The sequence below is a fragment of the Odocoileus virginianus genome, chromosome 8, assembly GCF_023699985.2.
Source record: "Odocoileus virginianus isolate 20LAN1187 ecotype Illinois chromosome 8, Ovbor_1.2, whole genome shotgun sequence".
In the NCBI taxonomy this organism is placed as follows: domain Eukaryota; kingdom Metazoa; phylum Chordata; class Mammalia; order Artiodactyla; family Cervidae; genus Odocoileus; species Odocoileus virginianus.
The window spans coordinates 75440903-75459764 of record NC_069681.1 but is presented as its reverse complement, the minus strand read 5'-3'; the positions used below and the strand labels follow the sequence as shown (position 1 = coordinate 75459764).

The 18862-nt window shown below is 43.6% G+C and overlaps 1 non-coding gene across 1 annotated transcript; it reads left to right on the top strand.

Annotated features, from left to right (window-relative positions):
• Positions 1 to 18536: 18536 nt before the first annotated feature.
• LOC139036395 (U6 spliceosomal RNA) lies at positions 18537 to 18643 on the top strand. The gene has a single exon (XR_011489187.1). It is a non-coding gene; the product is annotated as a U6 spliceosomal RNA (small nuclear RNA).
• The last annotated feature ends 219 nt before the right edge of the window (positions 18644 to 18862 follow it).

Below are 18862 nucleotides of genomic sequence, written 5' to 3'. Positions count from 1 at the left end.
CTGAAATAAAAGTCTCATGAAACAATAGTTAGCCTTACTCTATAGAATACATTCTCATGTGTTCTACTTGATTTCATGTTTTGAAAAATGCTGCAAGTCTGTTTGGAACATCAGAGAAAGTTCTCTGATGATAGAAATGTGCATTGTCTACACTGTCTAAACAGGGACCGTGAGCCACAGGGGGTTATTGAGCATTTGAAATGTGCTGGTGCAACTCAAGAACTCAATTTAAAATTTTGTTTGAAGTTAAATTTAAATAACCATGAGGACAACCTGTGTCCAATGGCTATCATACTGGATAGCTCAACTTGGAAAACTGCCTGTAGTATTTACTAGAAATAAATATGTCCCAACCCTGGGACCCAGAAATTCCAGTCATAGGTAAAGAACTGACTGTGGGAAAAGACCCTGATGCTAGGAAAGACTGAAGGCAGGAGGAGAAGGGGACAACAGAGGATAAGATGGTTGGATGGGATCACTGACTCAATGGACATGAGTTTGAACAAACTCTGGAGTTGGTGATGGACAGGGAAGCCTGGCGTGCTGCAGTCCATGGGGTTGCAGAGTCAGACACGACTGAGCGACTGAACAAAATGCACATACCCAAGGAAAAATGAGTGACTATGTCCATCAAAGGACTTGTAAAGTCACAGCACAAAGCTGGAAATAAACCAAATATTTAATCATTTGAATTAATTTCTTAACATGCAAATTATTCACACTATAAACTACCAGAGAGCAATTAAAAAAAAAAGAACTGCCATATAGATACAGCATTTGGTTGAAAGAAGCCAGATAAAAGAGTATCATTATATGATTTTACTTATATGATGATTATGAATGGGCAAAGTGGGACTTCCCTTGTGGTTTAGTGATAAAGACTTCCCTTTCCTGTGCAAGGGGCACGGGTTTGAGCCCTGATTGGGGAACTAGATCCCACCTGCCAGACAGCTTGGCCAAAAAAAAAAAAAAAAAAAAAAAATTTTTTTTTTCCCCAAATAAGAATAGGCAAAACTAACCACAAAACAGTGTTTGTCTGTCTCTAGGGAAGTAAGTGGGTATTTACTGGGATGTCGCAGACGGGGCACTTCCTGCAGATGTTCTATACCTTGATTTGGGCTTTGGTTGGTTTTATGTATAAACGTGTGCTAGGTCGCTTCAGTCATGTCCGACTCTTTGCAACCCTATGGACCGCAGCCCACCAGGCCCCTCTGTCCACGGGATTCTCCAGGCAAGAACACTGGGGTGGGTTGCTGTGCCCTCCTCCAGGGGATCTTCCCAACCCAGGGATCAAAGCCACGTCTCTTGTGGCTCCTGCATTGCAGGGGGATTTTTACTGCTGAGCCACCAAGGGTGCCTCATTATGCAGATATAGATACAGATGTAGATAGATAGATACTGCACACACACATATATAAACATATATACATTTCTGAGCTATATAGTACATTCAAGATTTATGTACTTTGTTGTACACATTATGCTTCAATTAAAAAGTTTTTAAAGATGCTGGTTCTCAGTCCCTGGATGATGTTAGGATTCTCTGCTGGGTTGGGACCCATGGTCTGAAGAACAGTACCGACACAGATGTGCCCAGCCGCCTTCTCTAGCACTTGAGTCCTTCATGGAAAGGAAGGGCAGGAGTATTGAAGGGTGCCTTCTTACTCCGGCCTGGATTTCTTTCCATTTTCTCCCTGGCTCTGGTTGCTCCCACATTCTGGTATCTTTCTACTTTTGGGTAGAAGAGCTGATATAAATGTACGTGGAATCAAATCAATTCGTGCATCACCCCCATGCTCTTTCCTCTTCGCTGTAGCTGGTCCCTCTGTTCTGTTTCCCCTGCCTTTATCTGTTTGCCTGGTCCACAGACAACATGGGGCAAATCAGGCAGGTAAACGCAGCAGTAAGAACGGTGCTCTGTAGTCACGAGCTGGCACAATGTTTCCCCTTCTCTTCTCCCTGTTGCCAGGAGAAGGCCTCTCACATGCAGACAGTGAGTGCCCTTGTCCAACCTCCCCCCACCCCAGACCCAGCCCAGTGGCTGGAAGCGCTGTCCTCCCCACCTGACCAGAAGGGCAGGGGGTCTGCTCCACACTGGCCTGATAGCTGATGTTCTGCCTGGCTCTGCCCACTTGCTTGCTGAGGACCAAGAAGGCAGGATACCCCAGCACTCCAACAGGCACACAGCCACCTGGAGGAAGCCAGAGCGGGAGGGTCACAAAACAGTTCCCTGAGAAAACCTGGGATGGAAAGTGCCAGGAAGGACATAGTGACTTTCAGGGGAACACCTCAAGGACCAAAGGGAAAAGAATTCAGGATGTGGAAACTAGGTGGGAAAGGGGAGACTTGTAAGTATGGAGCCCCTGCCCCAGGAAAACAGGGTGAGCTATGAATGGAAGAAGGGTTGGGGCACATGTCCAAGGTCTGAGACTACTTGAAAATAGTGAAGGAATTAGTGAGGGGGTGAGGGGGGAGAATTGAGACTTATCAAATGCCTTCTAAGCGTAGATTCTTCAACACTTCTGATCTCATTTAATCTTCACAATCACTCTATGGATAGGTAGCAGTCTATCCACTATACAGATGAGAAAGTTGAGGCCTTTTCATGCTGAAGACCTTGGCCAAGTTGTACCACTAAGACTCCAACTGTTGTGAAGTCCATGCTCCTTCTACTCTGTTTAGTGAGTGACGCTCCTGCCAAATCACTGGGATTCTCCACCCTGGACCTTCTCCTTCCAGTCCTGCCTCTTCAGATAACAGGAGGGCCTTTGGACTAGGCAAGTGGTGACTCACTGAAGAGTAAGAACAAGCTCCGTGATGTTTGCATGACAAGGGAGGACCTTGTGCTGCTCAGAGTGACCAAAAGCATGTTACAGTTTTAGACCAAGAAGATTTCTTGACCCCTGGAAGCTCATTCTAGCTCCCAAACATCCAAAGGGATTCTAGTTCCCTACCAAGAGGTCTGAAAGTCCTGTTCAATGCATAAGGGTCTCTGGGAAGGGGATGATAGTCTGAGAAGTTCCCAATCCAACCTGAAGGGTACCCAGGAAGGCAGAGAACATTCCTTTTCCAAAGTTTCCCAGAAACTTCCAAACCAAATTGTTTCTCCCTAAAACTTGATGCCTCTAACCCTCCATTGTTCACTGGAATTTCCAAAGTAAACAAGAAACCAACAGAGGCCCTATCTCTTTCAGGATGCACGCATCCTCCTTTGGCCCAGTGAGGGCAACAAACACACTGGTCCAGTGTTTGGTGAATTTGAGTCCAGATTCAGGTTCGACTAATGCTTATTAAGACCTACCAGGTGCCAGATGTACTTACATATACTATCTTGTTTCATTCCGGGAAAGACCATGTTATTATCCCCTTTTTGCAGATGAGAAAGGAAAGAGGTGGAGAGATCTGTCCAATACCAAACCCCTCCTAAGTGCCAGGGTTGGCCTTCAAGACCACAGTCTCCAGCCATGCCTCCCCAGCTCATGCCACCATGTTGTTCAGCTGCACATGGGACGTGCAGTTGAGGGGCCTCCACTATATCATCAGGGTCCTTAGTTACCAGGCTCTACAAAGCTCATGTGAGCCTCATAAAGGAAGGAGAAAATGCATTCACCTCACTAAGAGTTCAAGCATGAAGACAGCTTATAATCATGCCCAGAGTATAACCAATGTGTGTCCATCCTGACCATGACCTCAGTTCAAACAGAAAATCTCTGATGTATTTCAGGTACTTGATAAGAATACAAACAGTTAGATATCAAACCATTGAACCACAGGTTACTCCTCAGTCTTTTGAGATTAGCCCCCGACAGAATCTATAATATTAAAAGGTTATGTTTATGATCACTTCACTCCTGCTGTGTGTCTTGGGGCTCCAAGATGGCATCTTGAGTGGTATTCTAGTGTTTTAAATCAAAACAAGTTGGATTGTAATAAATTTTTGGAAAGAGTAAAAAAAAAACACATGTATGCTTGATCCCTATCTGAAAAAGCTTTGTAAAATAACGAAACTCAAATTATTTAAGTATTAACTGAACTCCAGTGTTTTCATCTTAATTTTCTTTAGCATATTTGACAACCAGATGACCAGATTTTCCAGTTTTGTTCAAGGTATGAGGTAGATTATTAACCAGGAAACAAATTAAGTCTGCTGTGGCAACATGGTTGCCCAGGTAGTGTGGTCAAGCCTGATCATCCTGAAATGTGTGGAAAGATAGTGAACACCTCTTTTGTAAAATCTCACTGACTCCGACAGGCCCTAAATCATCACATCCAACAAACTTGTGGTTATCAGACATGTGATTAGCAAAGCTGGGAGTAAATGCAAACATTACTCCTATCCACTGAACAATTGTTCCATAAGACTTGGTGATAAACATTTCATTCACCACACTAGAGGAGAAGCTTTAAATATAGATTTTAATATATTTAATTCAAAATCAAATTAATTCAATTTAATTTGTATTTTATTTATAATACATATGTATAAATATTTAATATAAATAATAAATGCTTTTTTACATACATAGTATGTTATGTAGATGTTATGTATAATTATTATATAATTATATAAAATAACAGCTTCTTAATATGCACAGTGAGTTATCTTGGGAACTCAACAGTTTCATGAAGACAAAACCAGTGATCTATTTATGGTAATGGTAGTTAAACTATGCAGAACAAAGAAAACTTGAATTAATTTAGGTTAAAAAAGAAAAGCTTTTTCTCTTTAAAATTCAAACAGTGAAGACTTACGGAAAATATTGGCAGTAGAATTTTGCAATGTTTGCCATTCTTTTTTTTTTTAACTTTTTACTTATTTCTTTCTTTATTTTTGGCTGTGCTGGGTCTTCTTTGCAGTGTGTGGGCTTCTAATTGCAGTGGCTTCTCTTGTTGCAGAGCATGGGATCCAGGTACATGGGCTTCAATAGTTGGGGGGTGCAGGTTCAGTGGAAGCTCTGTGGAATTCTCCCAGACCAGGGATCAAACCTGTGTTCCCTGCATTGAGAGGCAGATTCCTATCCACTGGGTCACCAGGAAAGTCCTACCATTCTTAAAATTAGACTGATAAAGTTAAAACCTTTAAAAAACCTAATCCAAAGGCTGTTACCTGCTAGTGTAAAGGTTATATGGCTTTTCATCCTTCTTTGATATACTTGGGCTTCCAGTGGTGTGGTTGATGTTGCCAGTTCCCAAGGACGTCTGTGGCATGCATGGGGAGTGAGAATGGGAAAAGAAGAGGCAGGAATAATGAGTCTAAATGAACTTGGCACCGATGATAACTGTAGATTTTAGAAAAATGTTTTCTTTGCCAAGAAAAGGGAAGCTATTAAACTGTGACTAGATTTCATACAGAGCTTCAAAAGTCAACACTGAAGGAGGGCAGCGCAGCTCCAGTCAGTTGGATGCTACCAAAGAGAACAATATGGCTGCGAGTCAATGTCAGCAACATGCCATCAGCTCCAACGCCGTGGTTACAGACAGTATTAGGCCTTTCTGCAGTCAGTGAACAACGATGCCTATGTGGGCTTCACACAAACCGTGTCCAGCAGAGGGTCCAGGACTGATGTTGACAATTGCTTCCGTATTCATAGGACTTAGCAAGGTCAGGACCTTCCTGTTCTCATCCAAACATCCTTTTCTTCAATTCCTAACTTCCAACAATATCAAAGCAAGAGGCAGGTTGGCAATAAATATTGGATCTCTTTCTGAGGGCATCCTCAAAGGTCTGGTGAAGACTTTGTCTTTCAAAACTAGAAAAGAGCTCCTCAAAAATCAAAGATTTTAAAAAATTCACGTGAAGGTGAAGGATGGACTGAGACAAGGAAGTACTTATCTTGGTAAATGACATAGACTAATTCTCTACAAGACCATTTGTATGGTGGAAAAGAAGAAATTAAGTCTTCCAGATGTTTTACCAGCATAACATGAAAAAGTTCTTTGATTAAATTTTTTTTAATTTTCATTCCTGTGTTTGATGTTGCATAGACAAAGTCACAGATAGGAGAATATGAGAAGAAAATGAAAGGTATGTGGAAAGACATCATCAAAAATGCTTTTTGATGATAATAAAGTTTCCCTTTAATGTTTCAGAGTTTTCTTCCAAGCAAAACTAAATAGGTTTTATATTTATTTAGTATAGGACATGTATTAGCACAATTGAGGACCTTTGGAAGCTGTTGATCTCAACATCTAAAAATTAAAGAGGAGAGTCACACACTGAATTTTGGAATGTCCTTGTCATAAAAAAGTTTGCTCCTGGTAGTTATTTCAGAAAATAAGTGGTTAAACCAAAGTAGAAGCTAATGCAGGAAACCTATGTTTAAGGGAGGACATGCACCTCGTAAAGGCAATACAAGAATAAGAATAGAGACATACACTGGATGGCCTTGAAAGGTCTGCTGTTTTGAGACTTAATTGTAGAGAAATGTGGATGCCAGATGGGGGACTAATTTCTTTCATTAGTCCCTGAAGGGTCACCAATATTTATTTTTAATTTTGTGTTTATTGGTTGCCAACAACAGAATTTACTCTGCCTACTCCAAGCTGAATGAGAATTTATCACACAATATTAAGTAGCTTATAGAAACCTCAGGTGAGCTCTACAGCTTGGCTCTGAAGCCAGAAAATCGGAGCTACATCATGAAAACACATCCCACCAACACTCCTGAAGACTGAATCTCCCACCTGCATTTAACAGAAGAATGGATCCCTGAAATCATATGCCTGAGTCTTAGCTGCAAAAGAGTCTGTGGTATGAGGTTTCCTAATGTCAATGTTAGGAAGACACTGTCCCCAAATATGGAAGGGTATTCAGTGACGTTGGGCAGCTTCTACAGATGAAATCTATTACAGCAAGGAGATGGCTGTAACTAGGAAAATCGCATGCATGCACAGTCAGACATGACTCTTTGTGATTCCTCTAGGCTACTCTATGGGACTTTCCTGACAATAATACTGGACTGGGTTGCCATTTCCTACTCCAGGGGACCTTCCAAACCCAGGGGTTGAACCCACCTCTCCTCCCTCTCCTGTGTTGGCAGGCAGATTCTTTACCAATGATCCACCTGGAAGCCCTTGTAGGAAAATTAATTCGTCATCATTTGTGGACAAGGATTGGCATGGAAAAAGGATGGACGAGAGAGGAGCCTGTTCCATTTGTCAAAGGAAGTAGTGACAAGGTCTTTCACTACCATGTTTGTTAATGGTGGGAACACAAGGGAGTGGGGAGGTTCTGAAATCACTAGACAGAACTAACAACATTCACAATGATAGTGTCACTGAACCAAACTTGGGTCCACTTGCCTAATTGCAATAAAGCCCATCTACTGACACCAGGCTGTGGTGAAGGAAAGGGCAATGTTTATTGCAGGTGCCAAGAGGAGGCCAGGCAGTTAGCACTTAAAAGGCCTGAACTCTCCCACAGCTTTCAGGGACAGATTATTAAAGGCAGGATGAGGGGGGCGGGTTGTGAGGTGTGTGATCAGCTCATTGACATTCTTCTGACTGGTTGGTGGTGAGGTATTCAGGAGCCAACACCATCAATCTTCTGGTTCCCACTGGTCTTGGGTCTACATGCTTGTGGGTAACATACAGTCAACTTCTTCCACCTGGTGGGGGTTTCAGTATTCACAAACAGCTCAAAGGACATGGCTCAGAATATTATCTGCAGCTCTTGAGGAGAAACTAATGGTCCTTCACTTTGTTTAATGGTTAAAGTATTATTATTTTGTCTTGTTTGACTTTCTTATTGTATTTTCTCACTTCTCTGATAAATTCACCTTTTGGAATCTGGGAAAGGCCAGGGAGACTAGAGGTTTTCTGGAGACAAGAGGCAGGGCGAGGACATGGGCATGTCTCTCCCAGCAAGGCCCCATAGCATCCTGCTTGGTTACAATAGTTGATGCCATCAGGGGAAACAAGGAAGTCAGGAGGAGATGCCCTTCCAAAGGGGAGGGTGGAGTTCAGTGGCAGACACATTCAGTTCGGGGACAGCAAGTTACCCGTCATTGGAAAAGACCGTGATGCTGGGAAAGATTGAAGGCGGGAGGAGACGGGGATGACAGAGGATGAGATGGTTGGATGGCATCACCGACTCGACAGACATGAATTTGAGCAAGCTCTGGGAGTTGGCGACCGACAGGGAAACCTGGTGTGCTGCAGTCCACAAGGTCGCAAAGAGTCAGACATGACTGAGTGACTAAGCTGAACTGAAGCTACCCGCTGGCAGGCCAATCCAGGAAGTGTTGGAAAGGCAGATCTGGAGTTCAGAGAGAGGCCTCCAGACACAGAGTCATCCACAGAGAGAGGAGAGCTGAAGGAATAGGACAGGGAGGATGTAGTTCAACATTAGTGTTTTCATTCCATTTGAAAATGGTTTCTTTTCTTTGTGTCAGTGCTCCTGGGCTTCTGCCAAAGAGATTTAAGGAGACCTTAAACCAGAACCTTTTCCCTCCAGCAAAAGAGGGACGATTTGAAATTTTGCTCTTATCCAAAGAATACATTCCTTTCTGTTTTGAGAAACTTATCACCTGTCTATAAACGACTCCCCTCTCTTCTTTAGAGAACGATGTCTTGGGGGTTTGAAGATTTGTTTTTGTCCAGCTGATGGGTTTGTCATAAATAAGGAAAGCCCAGCCTTGTTTTTATCACAGTCATTCTTTCACCTGGTCTGAGAAAAAAAACAAATGACGTGGCTGATGGATCAAAAGAGTCTACATCACAAAAGAGCAAGTTTCTAAATCTCCCACCTGAATAAGCCTTTCCCTGGAAGCAGAGGGAGGGACCCACTTCCTGGGATTTCGGTGCCCTGAGAGCTTGAAGCACGGATCCCCACCTTCCCGTCTCCTAACAATGCGCCTTCTCTGAGGCTCCAGAGAAAGGGACCCTCTGGAGAGTGAATGGGAGGCTTGTTACCCACCAGGAGTAAACTAAGAAGTTAGGACTGGCATTTTCTTTTACATCAACAGACCCTTTTGTTTTGAAGGACAAAACTGTCTCAGAGCAGCCTGGTGCTCCCAGGGGAAGAGCCTCACCACCTGTTCTGCTCTGAGCAGGACCGTGGAGCCCCCACGCTGGCCAGGGTCAGTGCCCACAACACCCCAGAAGGATCCAGAAGCTGTGCCGCCCTAGAAAGTGGGGTCCAATCAGCCACTCTGGACCAGTAAATGGGTACCACGTCCCAGGTGCTTGCCTTACATCTGAGCACTCACCTCCTGACATGGGATTCTTGTACAGGATGCTGGGGAGAAAACCTTCACACACACACATACACACGATGCCCTGCTACACAACCAACCCTCCCACCATGCCATCTGTTTTCTGACAAGTAAGAAGGTCTGTGGTTGCCCAGCATTGAGACCAGCAGATGCTGCTTCTCTGATGCAAACCATCCAGTCCTTTCCCGTCGGGAGAAGGAGGGCATTCTTATTTAATACCTTGGACCATCACAAGTACGCCTTCTTCTGAACAGTAACGGACATTGTTCCTGAGACAGAAGAGTCTTTCACCCAACTAGAAAGACACAGTAGCACCACTCGGGCTGGGTAGGGCTGGGGGTTTCCTTCAGGAGATCAGATGACTGAAGAAAGTCAGGACCAGCATTTCCATTCTGGTTAAACTCAAATTTCATGCTGTCTCGGGGTGGAGGGGGTGCATTCTGCTGTCAAAGGTTTGACAGACGGTTCGAGATGGGGTAATGGATGATCGAAGGGAAAAGCAAACATGTGCGCGGCAGAGCTTACATTCCTCACGGGTTCACTCGGGCTTTAGATTTTGCAACTGTAAATGGAGACTATCGAGGAGGAGGAGAAGACACAGAAGGAGGTGCTGTGGACTTGGTCCTCCAGGCAGAACGCAAGTCCTGAGGCGAAAGGTCTCACAGGGATCAAGAGGTCAGTTAGGGCTGCCAAGGTGGCACAGTGGGAAAGAATCTGCCTGCCAACGCAGGAGACACAAGAGGCTTGGGTTCGATTCCTGGGTCGGGAAGATCCCCTGGAGGAGGAAATGGCAACCCGCCCCACTACCCTTGCCTGGAAAATTCCATGGACAGAAGGAGCCTGGTGGGCTACAGTCATGGGCTTGCAGAAGAACTGGACAGGACTGAGCGCTGAGCATACACACACACAAGCAGTCAGGGCCTGATGACTCGACATAGATCATCCTTCCCACCTGGGCATGTTCTCAGACAGACCCTTTGGAAGGCCTCTAGGGGCCCCTATAGTGGCTGCACCCTGGCCCTGACAGTGTTCCGAGGCCCTTGGGACTGAGTCTTAACCACAGCACTTCCATCCAGCTGAGCCATAATGGAAAAAAAAAAAAAATGATGCTGTTACAAGACACCTCCCATGTCTCCCAGCAGCAGCAATAAATCCAGGGTCAGCTTTTATGCCCTGTAGGCACTAAGTCAGCTACAGGAAGTGAGCATAAAAGATTTTATCTGTCTCTCAGTCCTGCAAATAACAATGTATCCCAGATTTCCTCCGCTGCCTGCTCAGAGGGACGTCAAAATTAAAAAGGGAACTGAAGGTGTCAAAGTTTGAGCTGTCAGCTTTCCCAAGGATTGTCTAGGACAAGAAAGAAAGAGGGGAGTTTGGGGGACTCTAGGACAGATCTGGGGGTGGTCCACCCACACTGGTCCTTGCCACACTCCAGGCAGTGCTGCACAAAGATGTTATTTACCCACCAGCCACTGTTCAAACGTCTCTTTGTGTGTGGTCTGATCTGGTGGAGCTGGAGAGAATAAGAGGACAGGATGACTTGAGCCTGATGACCTTTTACCTCATCACTTACTTGAGGGTGGTCTGGTTCTCACTGGTTGCAGAAAAACCAAGGTGGTCCCTTACCCCTCAGGAGGTCTTGCCTTCTTGCCCAGACTGGTTGAAAGCTTTACTTTCCTACCTGCCCTCTTCCTCTGGTGGGCTGTCAATGACAGCATCTTCACACCTGGAGAGGTATTTACAGACCACAGAACACATATGTCTCTGAAAACCCTCCAGGCAGCCCAGTGACTAGTTATCATTGCCCTCAGGTTCTCAATGTGAAAACTGAAGAGATCGATCTGATACGTTACCATCTAAGGAAAAATGACTAGGGTCTATCTAGCATCTATTGAGCACCTACAACCTTTTAGATAGGTGCTTTATGTGGATTGATGATTTCATCCTTGTAACAGCCAATGTGGGGATATTACTGCCCCCAGTTTACAGATGGGGAAACTGAGGCACAGAGAGCATTCATGCATCTTGCCCATGGGCTCAGCATGCAAGGGATGTCAAGATCACGTGAACTAGGTAGTGTGGCTCCCAAATACTGGCTTTCTATCTTTAAAAAAAAATTTTATTTATTTATTTTATTTGGCTGTGCTGGGTCTTAGCTGCAACATGTGGGCTTTAGTTCCCTGACCAGGGATTGAATCCGGGGCCCCTGGATAGGGACTGTGGAATCTTAAACACTGGACTACCAGAGAAGGGAAGTCCCCAAACCCTGGCTTTTCATCCCAGGGTGTTCTGCCCCTGCCACTATGGAAAGCTGGTGGACACTTGAATGGAGGTCCTTAACCAGTTTTCTCGGGAAACGGGGTATCTCCTTGAAATGCAGGTTCTGATCCCTCGAGTCTAGGGTATGGTCCGAGGTTCTGAATCTTTTCTAAACAGGCTCTCAGATGACACTGGTGCTGATGGCCTGCCGGGGTGTTCTGTACAGTCTTTATCTCTAAGATCCAAATCCATGGCCTCTTCCCATACACACTGCTGCGAAGTCTACTCCTAATTAAGTGTAACTTTCTATTCTCTGGTGGCATCACTTCGGACAACGGTCCTTCGCCAAGAACGAAGATAATAATCACTTGGGTGGCCCTTTCAACAGAAAACTCTCATCTCAACGGCAGACCTTCTTATTCCATGTTATCAGGACAGGGGCCCAGGGTCAGGACAGAGTTGTTCTCTGCCGTTTTCACTATAAATCAACCCATCTTTTCTCTAACCAAGACCCAAGTGATTTATACAACTAGACCCACGAAACGGGCTAGCAAAATCCGGTTTCTCCTCAGTGGTGTACACTTAACCTTAAAGGGTCTTCTTCCCCACCATACCCGGATAGGTCGATTTCTCTGCCAATCACACGGTGTCCATGCACGGGATTGGCTCTCCTGCTTCTACCCCACCCCCAGTGACACAACTTCCCAGCCACAGACTTGGTTCTGCTACTTTATCAGCTTGGCCAGCAGACATAATGCCTGATCACTTCTAATCTCACGTGTCTGAGACTGAAGGAGCATCGGTGTTATTTTCTCTCCCCCAAAGTCCTGAGCCCAGTCATTTGGCTATTATGAACCTTGGCTGAGAAATAAGAACTCTTCAAGAAGAGTCCTTTTACTTTAAGGATTTTCAAAGACCAATTCCCTGTGTGGTTACGTTTTCCCCGGACTTTTTTCTACACTTCCCGAAGAAAGAAATTCTCACATTGAGAAAAACTAGAAAGGTACGATGTTAGTGATGTTAATGCTCTCAGGAGCCCTCCTTCCAAAGTCTTGTTAATTGTACCCAGTATCTATAGTGATAAACTTAAAGACACATGAAACAGCAGATCCGAAAGACAGTGGACTGTTGTATTGACCTATTAAGTTGAAACAATGGAGCCAAGTCTCCAGCCTGTTTCCAGGGCAACTGAAAATGCCAGGCACAGTCAGGTGGGCTTTCTACGAATTTTTAAATTAGGGTTTCACATACTTTCTTATTTAAAATGGGAAAGTTAACTGATCAGTATCTGGATAAAATATGAACACTTTGAATTGAAAAATATATCTTTGCTTTAATCCCAAATTTTCTTTTTTTAGTATTTGGTTGATTTGTGGCAAAATAAAATTTCTCATACCAAGAGAAAAAAAATGGGCCCGTGGAAAACCCCAAAGCAACATATTACCCCCCAAAAAAAGGGATGAATCGGCAGATTGAGACTGACATATATACACTAGTATAGGTAAAGTAGACAGCTAATAAGAATCTTCTGTATAGCACAGAGAACTCTACTCAATATTCTCTAATGACGTATATGGGGAAAGAATTTAAAAGAGTGGATATATGTATAACTGATTCACTTTGCTGTACATCTGAAACTAACACAACATTGTAAATCAATTATAATTTATTTTTCAATAAAAATTTTATTTTTTATTTAAACTAAATTTTATTTTTAAATAACAAATTTTAAAAACAAACAAAAATACAGCTGTAGACCAAACAGTCCCGAGCAGTGGGCCTAGGGGAAGTTGCCAGTGCGTCCCACCGGACACTCTGCCCTCATTCCCTCCGTCTGGCCTCGCCCCTCTCTGGCCCCAGCTGCTCCTCTGCACTCAGCTTTGACTCCTTGCCGTTGCCTCTCGAGCCTGACCACCCATTTTGGCAGCTTTTTTCTTGGCTGACTTCAGTATTCTCCTTTGGATGAGGTTTTAAATCCCTGCTCTCTAGACACATTGATGGTAACCAGGAATACAAAATTCTAGAGCTATGCTCTCCAGTATGGTAGCCACTAGCCACATGCAGCTATTTAAATCATTTAAAACTAAATAAAATATAAAAACCATTTCCTCAGGCACACTAGTCACATTTCAAGGGTTCAATAGCCACATTCCTTTTACTGCAGAAAGTTCTCTTAAACAGTGTTGATTTACAGACATCCCTATTTCCCTGGTAGCTCAAACAGTAAAGAATCTGCCTGCAATGATGGAGACACGAGTTCGATTGATAGATAGGGAAGATCCCTGGGAGAAGGAAATGGCAACCCACTCCAGTATTCTTGCCTGGAGAATCTCACGGACAGAGGAGCCTGGCAGGCTATGGTCCATAGGGTTGCAAAGATTCAGACACAACCAAAGTAACTTAGCACGCATGCATGTAGGTTAATTACAATATCTGTTGATGCTCTTGCTTGACTTACCACCACTTCAAAACAACCCTATGGAGAAGAAAGAGCAAGAATGAAGCTCCAGGGCACCTCATCACAGATCACATATCACAAATGAGAAATTATTTGTAGGCACCTACTGTTACATACCCTACATAGGTGTTCAACCCATACCTGATGGGCTAATTATAGATATTTCAAGTTTAAGAATAGCTTTAAGAACACTTTAGCATTTGAATCACTCTGAAGCATGTTCATCCATCATGAATTTAATTTTAAGTACCCAAAGCAAGTTTTCTCATGTATTTTTGATCAAATGAGCAAAAATCAGCCCTTCCACCTTTCCCCACCCACAACAAGACTTCTCCTTCACTCATTTGTTTATTGATTCATTCAACAGCTATTTTGTGCTCCTGCTCAAGCACTGTCCAGTCTCTGCAGAGGATAGAAAAGTTGATGAATACTCCTTGGTCTAGAAGCTTGACATGTGACTGTGAGTCCCAACTAGGACCCACAACAAGTAGAATGGAAGATTCTCGTCTTTTCTATCTCTGACCTCTGTCCTCCATCCCATGTTTTAGAAGCCCCAGCCCATCCACTAGAATACATCTTGGGTGCCTAATTGAAGAAACTCAAAATAGGCGTGCTTAGACCAGATCAAACTTTCTCTTTAAGGTAAAAAACCAGAGTTTGCCTCCAGGACTAAGATGATGGCTTTTCTGGAATCCAGGCTCCTTCTGTTCTTTTGTTTCACCAACCTTAGTCCATCACTTCATGATGTAAACTTTGCCTTCCAGGTGACAGAAAGAAGGGAAATCAAAGAAGAGCATCCTTCACCCTTGTAGGAGGCTTCCTCTTAACCTCACTGGGCAAAAGTTAGTCCTGCAGCTGCACCTCCATACAAAAGAGGATGGGAAGTTTCATCTTTCACCCAGCAGGCTTCTAATCGGAAAGAGAAAGTCTGGACTGGATGGTAGGGTAGACACCTAACAATGTCTGTCACCTGCCACACTGTGTGTGCACACACTGCACACTCTATCTGTATCAGTGAGCTACTCTAATAAAATACAGAAGCAAATATAATAATCTATGCCCTCTGCTGAGGGAAACAAAGGGCACTAAGCCTGAATGAAGTTATTCACAGCACCGATGTTCTTTCAATTGTGCATATTGCAAGGTTCTAATCTCATCTTTTGCATGCTTGCTTGTTACTGTAGAAGTAAAATAGATGTCAGCGGATGCAACGATTAAGAACTTTCATATATATTAAGACAAAACCTTTGCAGAGGCAATAACAAAGCCATAAAACATGGAAAGCTATAACATTAGATCATCTAAGTTTTTATAAAAAACAAAAACAAAACATTAAACTGGGCATATTGACCATGGTATTTTAGACTTCCAATTATCCTGCTAATTGCAAAATCTTAGACCAGGACATGGAAAATGAGGAAATAAATTAACGTTACCATGAAAACCCTAATTGTTGAGACCATAACTTTGAAATAACTCTGTCTTTAGTTCTCATGCATAAAAGGAAGAAACAGCACAGAGTGGAAAACACTGGCAAGTATAATACTCACAATGACAAAGTCCATGGAGGCTTTGATGTTAGTATCTGACAAAGTTTTAAAAAGGACCAGATCAGATCTCACCTGCTGCGGATAGTCTTTTGGGGATAATTAAATCACCATTAGGTTTCCCAAGCAGAAAAGAGACACATTTTCTCGTGTGAAGAAACGTGCTTCTGTAAATTCTGCCCAAACCATAACCTAATCTCACAGCTAGAACTTCTTTTTAAACTGTGATATAACTCAGCAGTGTTTCACTTCCTTTTGCCCTCATAGTTGATGTTGGATCCTGGTCCAAAGCAAGGTCCTCTCTGTCTACAAATGTTTCTGAGAGTTTCCCATGTGTTCCATTTGCTTGTGGTAAAGCCCAGTTGAATTTCCAGGGGGCAAATGTGGTGCTATTTCTGTTTATTTTCCACCTCCCTGGTGCCCCAGCCCTCTCCTCCCTGACAGAGTGCCACATCTGCAGGCCCAGTGACTGGCGGCCATGTCCCTGGGGATGTGGTGCCCCCAGCACCCTGCCAGCACTTCTGGTCACTCCCGGGCTCCTCAGTCTCCCACCTCACTGACAAACATCAGATTTCTAGCCAGCACTGCCTACAAAATCAGTATAAATGCTGATGTGTGCCTGAACCTCAACAATGGTTGGGTTGGGATGGGAGGGGATGGGATGGATAGATGGGAGCTGTAATCCTGTGGCAGAGACTCAGAGTTTTCCCTGATTTCTCTATAGTAATAGAATCCATCATTTTCACAGTACAAAATGAGGACCATGCTTTTTTAACTCCTCCTGCAGCTAAATGTAAGAAATTATGTCTAAGTTCTGGCTTAAGAGATGTAAGTAAAAATGGAGGAGAGGGGTCATATCCTTCTTTTTCCCTTCCACCTATCTGTTGATGAGAATGCAGCTGCAGTGGGTGGAGCTCCAGCAGCAATCTTGAGTCATGAGATAATCTGGAGAATGGAAACTATACATGCAAAAACAACCAACCAACCAAACAAAAAAAGTTTGGGTTCTCCTGAAACTATGAAGTACGATCTATCTCAGAAGCAACTGTCTCTGGGCTTACAGAATGTAAGAGAAAAACAATCTTGCTTAAGAATCACTGTTATATGTTACTTGCAACCAAATTTAATCATAACTATATGCTACAAACACAGAGCTATCCATAGTTAAAATAGTGACTGTGTGTTCTGAGTCATTTCAGTCGTGTCTGACTTTTTGCAACTCCATGGACTACAGCCCACCAGGCTCCTCTGTCCATGGGATTCTCCAGGTGAGAATACTATAGTGGGTGGCCATGCCCTCCTCCATGGGATCTTCCTGACCCAGGGATCGAACCACATCTTTTAAATCTCCTGCATTGGCAGGTGGGTTCTTTAGCACTAGTACCACCTGGGAAAATAGTGACTAGGGAATTGATTTTTACATCTTCTGGACCCTCTTTCATGAATCTTCTTCCAGAGTCCACTGTCTTCTGATACTTTCTGTCTGTCTCTGCACTAATACTCTCCACTGAAGAGCCCATGCTCTACAGTTTTTCTAATCACTCTTCATTTATCCAGATTTGCCAACACTTCCCTGGTGGCTCAGAGTGTAAAGAATCTGCCTGCAGTGCAGGAGACCAGGGTTCAATCCCTGAGTTGGGAAGATCCCCTGGAGGAGGGCATGGCAACCCACTCCAGTATCCTTGCCTGGAGAATCCCCTGGACAGAGGAACCTACAGTCCATAGGGTCACATGGAGTCAGACACGACTGAGCGACTAACACCTTCACCAATGCTACATTCTATCCCCTTGGGATCTGGCAGGTGACTGACTAGGTAATGTGACCATTAAATTTATACTCAATTATTCATGGGACATAATGAGTATTTTTATTCTAATATAGCATCCTAATAGGGTCTTGGGTAACAGGACCTAAGGAATGACTAACATGGCCACCCTAGTAAGTAATTTTGGTAAGTCATTTCAGACAGGTAAGCTTTTTGACATCTGATATTCAGAAAACTAAGATCATGGCATCTGGTCCCATCACTTCGTGGCAAATAGATGGGAAACAGTGGAAACAGTGTCAGACTTTATTTTGGGGGGCTCCAAAATCACTGCAGATGGTGAATGCAGCCATGAAATTAAAAGACGCTTACTCCTTGCAAGGAAAGTTATGACCAATCTAGATAGCATATTAAAAAGCAGAGATATTACTTTGCCAACAAAGGTCCGTATAGTCAAGGCTGTGGTTTTTCCAGTGGTCATGTATGGATGTGAGAGTTGAACTGTGAAGAAAGCTGAGTGCCGAAGAATTGATGCTTTTGAACTGTGGTGTTGGAGAAGACTCTTGAGAGTCCCTTGAACTGCAAGGAGATCCAACCAGTCCATCCTAAAGGAGATCAGTCCTGGGTGTTCATTGGAAGGACTGATGCTGAAGCTGAAACTCCAATACTTTGGCCACCTCATGCGAAGAGTTGACTCATTGGAAAAGACCCTGATGCTGGGAGGGATTGGGGGCAGGAGGAGAAGGGGACAACAGAGGATGAGATGGCTGGATGGCATCACCGACTCGATGGACATGAGTTTGTGTAAACTCCGGGAGTTGGTGATGGACGGGAGGCCTGGTGTGCTGTGGTTCATGAGGTTGCAAAGAGTCAGACACGACTGAATGACTGAACTGAACTGAACTGATAAGAAATATAATTCGGCAAACTGTCAGCCAGCTCCAATTTTACATACATAGCATGTCAGATTCAATTAGGATTCCTAGATACTCATCTCAGCTTTCTCCTTGGATTGCTTACTTGTGTAAACCCATGCTGATGGTGTTCAAAATAAGGTACATGAGGTCTGGGTAAGAGGGAATGTGAGATTTTGCAGTCTGGAAACTTTGAACGCTTTCAGACATGGTGTTCTTTTGATTTTCCTACCAATGAAATTGGAAAGAGTATTTGAAGGAGGTCCCCACATCCAGCACCACAATGTGTGTTGGAAAGTCTTAGGCTATCTCTATAATCTCCATCATTCAGTTCTCCACTACCCCAAAGAAGCAGACCATCTAAATAAAAACAGTGAGTGCTCACTTCAGCAGCACATATACTAAAATTGGAATGATACAGAGAAGATTAGCATGGCCCCTGCGCAAGGATGACACACAAATTCATGAAGCGTTCCATATTTTTAAGAATGAAACTAGAACACTTTCTAACACCATACACAAAAATAAACTCAAAATGGATTAAAGAACTAAATGTAAGACTAGAAACTATAAAACTCCTAGAGGAGAACATAGGAAAAATACTCTCCGACATAAATCACAGCAAGATCCTCTATGACCCACCTCCCAGAATATTGGAAATGAAAGCAAAAATAAACAAATGGGACCTAATTAAACTTAAAAG